The following is a 6,072-nucleotide window of genomic DNA, read 5'->3' as shown; positions in this document are numbered from 1 at the left end:
TTACAACAACTAATATACATCATACTAATAATATAAACTCAAAATACAGAAATATAAATGAAAAATAGAAGATTCTAGGGTTAGGGTTTATACCCTAATCGAGAAACGATCAACGTAGTCGCGTAGAGAAAGACGAGAGGAAACCGATTATGTGAACGATTTAATGATCCAAGTAATATATTGTTGATGGATGATGATGAATGGTGTTGGTGGTGGCGTCGCCCAAGGAAGAAGGAAAGAGGGAGGAGAGCAAAATTAATTTAGGTTTTTGATAAATTGGAAAGTGATAAGATGAAATCTCAAAAAAAAGAAAACAAGGAGAAGTAACCCCCTCCCCCCCTTGGCTTCGGCCGAATTTGCATGGGGGTGGGCCCCATGGGTCCAATTTTTTTAAAAGTTAATTTCCTTGTGGCCCGAAATCCCGAACGAAGCCCGAAACGCGAAAACACGCTTACGCGATTAAAAATCCGGAAGGATAACGAACGCGCGACGAAAAATAAATATAAACACACCTAATAATAATATGATCATAAAATATCATATTTAAAATATTTATGATTTAAAAATCCCGAAAGCTCGACCGTTGGTTTAAAAACCGAAAAGATTCGCCGGATGGAAATCCGCGGAACGTAGAAACGTATAAATTAAAATATGAATACATATATTCACATAACACATAATAATTATTATATATATTATTACAAAAATAATAATATAGGTTATAGAAATGACGTGGCACACTAACAGTTAACGGTCGTTAAATAATTAACGGAAAAAGATAACGGAAAAAGTAGGGTCGTGACAGTACCTCCCCGTTACGGAAATTTCGTCCCGAAATTTAAGCAGGCGCAGGGGTTGACTCGGCATCTGAGAACAAATGCGGATACTTCTGCTTCATTTGGTCTTCACGCTCCCAAGTGAACTTGGGACCGCGTCTAGCGTTCCATCGGACCCGAACAATAGGAATTCTGCTCTGTTTAAGAGTCTTAACCTCTCGGTCCATGATCTCAACTGGCTCCTCAATAAAATGCAATTGCTTGTCAACTTGAAGTTCCTCCAAAGGAATAGTCTGATCAAATTCAGCCAAACACTTCTTTAAGTTCGAAATATGGAAAACATCGTGAACAGCACTGAGTTCTTGTGGCAACTTCAAACGATAAGCCACCGGTCCAACTCTTTCAATGATCTCAAACGGTCCCACGAAACGAGGACTTAACTTCCCTCTTTTACCAAAACGAATAACACCCTTTCAAGGCGAAACTTTTAACATAACACGATCACCAACTTGAAATTCAACATCTTTCCTTCCTTTGTCGGCATAACTCTTTTGCCGACTTCTAGCAGTTCTCAACCTTTCTTTAATTTGAACAATCTTCTCAGTAGTCTCGTGAATAATCTCTGGACCTGTAAGTTGAGCATCCCCAACCTCATTCCACCAAATAGGAGATCTACATTTCCTACCGTACAACGCTTCAAACGGTGCGGCTTTAATACTTGCGTGGTAGCTGTTGTTATAAGAAAACTCAGCTAACGGCAAATACTTATCCCACCCATTTCCAAAATCAATCACACAAGCTCGCAACATATCTTCTAATGTCTGAATGGTCCTCTCACTTTGACCATCCGTTTGAGGATGATAAGCGGTGCTCATATCCAATCTAGTGCCCAAGGCTTCTTGCAACGATTGCCAAAATCTCGATACAAATCGACTATCTCTGTCGGAAATTATAGAAACGGGAACACCATGCCTCGAAACAATCTCTTTCAAATACAAACGGGTGAGTTTCTCCATGGAATCGGTTTCCCTAATCGGCAAAAAGTGAGCCGACTTAGTGAGTCGATCTACAATCACCCAAATCGCATCGTAGCCACCCGAAACTCTTGGTAACTTAGTGATAAAATCCATAGTGATACCTTCCCACTTCCACTCGGGAATTTCTGGTTGTACCAATAATCCGGACGGTTTTTGATGTTCAGCTTTGACCTTAGAACAGGTCAAACACTTAGCCACATACGTAGCCACATCACCTTTCAAATTTGGCCACCAATACAGCTCCTTAAGATCATGATACATCTTTCCTGAACCAGGATGAATAGAGTACCTAGACTTATGAGCCTCATCCAAAACAAGTTGTCGCAGTTCACCAAACTTCGGAACCCAAAGACGTCCTACAAAGTACCTAGTACCATCTGCTCGAATCTCAAATTTCTTAGCCATACCTCTTACGTTCTCTTTCACAAAATTCTCTTCCTTTAAGGCTTCTTGTTGTGCCTCAAGAATCTGCCTTGCGAGGTTTGTTCTAACTGTCATATTCAAGGCCCTAACCCTGCGAGGTTCAGTCCTTTCTTTACGACTCAATGCATCAGCCACAACATTGGCCTTACCCGGGTGATACAAAAGGTCACAATCGTAATCATTCAACGTCTCAATCCATCTTCGTTGTCTCATGTTCAACTGTTTCTGATCGAGGATATGTTGAAGACTTTTGTGATCTGTGTACACAGTACTCTTGACCCCATACAAATAATGTCTCCAAATCTTAAGTGCAAAAACAACGGCCCCCAACTCTAAATCATGAGTTGTATAGTTCTGCTCGTGAATCTTCAACTGACGTGATGCATACGCAATAACTTTCTTTCGTTGCATCAAAACACAACCAAAGCCTTAACGCGAAGCGTCACAATAAACAACAAAATCATCATTACCCTCCGGTAGAGACAATATCGGAGCGGTAGTCAGTTTCTTCTTCAAAATCTGAAAAGCATTCTCCTGTTCATCCTTCCACTCATACTTTTTCCCTTTATGCGTTAAAGCAGTCAGAGGTTTCGCTATACGAGAGAAATCCTGGATGAACCTTCGATAGTAACCTGCCAATCCTAAGAACTGACGAATTTGAGTAGGAGTTTTCGGGGTTTCCCACTTTTCAATCGCCTCAATTTTAGCAGGATCAACTTGTATTCCTTGTTTGCTAACAATGTGACCAAGGAACTGAACTTCTCTTAACCAAAAAGTACACTTAGAGAACTTAGCGTACAACTCTTCTTTCTTTAACAAATCAAGCACTAACCTCAAGTGTTCTTCGTGCTCTTCATCACTCTTAGAATAGATAAGGATGTCGTCGATGAAAACAATAACGAACTTGTCCAGATAGGGTCTACACACACGCTGATTTCTGTTGTTAGCACCTGAGGTATCCTGTTTCTTCTGCTGATTTTGGTTTTGATTGCGGTTGTTATCCCACTTTTGTTTCCCATTATCAGCCTTCTTGACAACCTCCTCACTGCTTTCAACAACTGTAGTCTTGCTTCTTCTCAACACCTTGTCATTAAGTTTGTGGGCCATAGACATAGCTGCCTCTATAGTCTGGGGTTCACTGGACTCAACCCCGTGTTCAATCTTCTCGGACAAACCATCAATGTAAGCCTCAATTTTGCGGTCCTCATCCGCATAAACCCTAGGACACAGCAAAGTTAACTCGAAAAACCTTCGTTCATAGGCATCTAACTCGGTGCCATGCATTTTCAAATTCTTGAGCTCAACCTCTAGCTTCTTGAGCTCACCCCGAGGTCTATAGCGGGTGATCAATCTTTCCTTAAAATCATTCCAGGCCAAACCATAAGCTACATCGCTTCCCAAACTACTAACCAGATTGTTCCACCATGTCAAGGCACTATCCTTGAGAGTGCAACTAGCGAAACTAACTTTGTCCTCTTCACGGACTCGACTGACCCTGAAAATAGATTCGATTTTCTCGAACCAACGAGTAAGCCCTATTGGTCCTTCCGTACCACTGAATTCTTGAGGTCGACCAGCCATAAAAGTTTTGTGGGAGCATCCCACGTTGTTGTTCACATTGGCGTTAACATTAGCATTTGCTGCCATAGCAGCAGCAATTCCTTCATTGATCAGGCGTTGCATACGCGCTTCAGTGGACTCTCTTGGAGGCATGATCTTCAAAATAGAATAACACATCCGTTAGTACCAAGAATAATACTAGTGTCATAAAGGAATAGATCAAAACACAAAAAGACTAACCATTAAGATATTAGTCAACTAACACTATGAGTAATAACATGACAGTTATGATTGTTATAGAAATAACCATCACATGCATACATATTTTATGATAACATCATACAACATACATAGCACCTAACATACATGAACATATATTACGCATAACATAACATGCCAAGAGCCACAACATCAGAAATAAAACATGATAATGATAATAGATGTCATAAAAATAACCATCCATACATAATGAAAAATATCCCATAACAAAATCTTAATAAAATCCTCGGCAAAACGCCGTACATAACCCAAAATGTATGCATAAAAAGGACATTAAGTCTGATGAAATAGATAATCAATATGAATAATCACATCACATTCGCTTAGAGCGGGTGTGATAAGCTGGTCCAGCATGAGTCTCAGCAGGATCCTCATACTTACGCAACTTCCCTTTCACAACATCCAACTCTTCCTTCAACACCCGAACAGTGCTCTCGAGAGCCTCGAACTTAGCATTAACTTCTCGATCACGCTTGTGGTTCGCATTAACCTGGCTCTGATACCACATGTGACGACCCCGTCAAAACACTTAACGGATCCGTCAGTTGGTCCCACAGCTTGATCGGACTTAAATGAATTAAATAAACAAAGTTGCATTCTTTTATTTCAAAATGTTGCCCAAAAAGGAAACAAACCCAATTAAGTAGTTTAAATCAACCAACCATAGTAATGAACCAAAAGTTGACACAAAACATTGCCAACAAACCCACAATTTAAATTATTCAAAATAGAATGCAAACTTAAGTTTCATTAACAGTTTCATAAAATCTGCCCAAATGCATGCAGACTCTTCTAACGACAGCGGAAGCATCAAATAACTCAAGTACCTATGAAAACATGCAAGTAAACTGTCAACACAAAGGTTGAGTGAATTATAGGTTTAAATAAACAAGTAAACTTTAGACCACAAGATTTAAAAAAATATGTTAGAAAACATTAAACATTATTCCATTATCAATGAGCCACCTGGTAACCACTTAACCCTTTATTTACCCTTGCCAAACACAATAAAAATATACACTTGGACAGTGTATCTACAACAAATTACGAAGTACTAAACATTCCGATTATAAATTACTAGCGCGACTAGCTCGAAATGGGGTTGTCAAACCCGATAGATCTATCCGTAGGATTCGCGTTCACCGGTAGAAACCAATAATTACAGTTACCCATGTCGGCACGGATCTCGTCCATAACTTCATTATGTGGCAAGGTGCGCAAACAATCAATAAGGGCGTTAATACGTGTCAACTCATTATAAGCCCGGTTCATATGAGTAATGGTAGAAAAATAGTAATGAACAGGATCATCGATCTCTGGTTGATTAGCACGACGTCTAGCAGGAGACGGTGGAGCAGGAGCAGCAACAGAGTTATCGCTCGAAGTCGACATCTGCAAACAGCAAAACCGCAAACCACATACCAAAAAGATATAAAAGCTAATAATATAACTTATACGAAATGAAATGCATAATAATGCTATAGCAAAAAGGTCGGGCTGTAGACTAGACTCTAATGCACCCTAATAACCACGGGTTGACCACATTAAGACCGCCTAGTTCCCTACAACCAGAGCTCTGATACCACATGTGACGACCCCGTCAAAACACTTAACGGATCCGTCAGTTGGTCCCACAGCTTGATCGGACTTAAATGAATTAAATAAACAAAGTTGCATTCTTTTATTTCAAAATGTTGCCCAAAAAGGAAACAAACCCAATTAAGTAGTTTAAATCAACCAACCATAGTAATGAACCAAAAGTTGACACAAAACATTGCCAACAAACCCACAATTTAAATTATTCAAAATAGAATGCAAACTTAAGTTTCATTAACAGTTTCATAAAATCTGCCCAAATGCATGCAGACTCTTCTAACGACAGCGGAAGCATCAAATAACTCAAGTACCTGTGAAAACATGCAAGTAAACTGTCAACACAAAGGTTGAGTGAATTATAGGTTTAAATAAACAAGTAAACTTTAGACCACGAGATTTAA

Source organism: Rutidosis leptorrhynchoides, chromosome 11 (assembly GCF_046630445.1).
Source record: "Rutidosis leptorrhynchoides isolate AG116_Rl617_1_P2 chromosome 11, CSIRO_AGI_Rlap_v1, whole genome shotgun sequence".
NCBI classification, from domain to species: domain Eukaryota; kingdom Viridiplantae; phylum Streptophyta; class Magnoliopsida; order Asterales; family Asteraceae; genus Rutidosis; species Rutidosis leptorrhynchoides.
The sequence above is the reverse complement of the archived record's forward strand: the minus strand, read 5'-3'. Positions refer to the sequence as shown.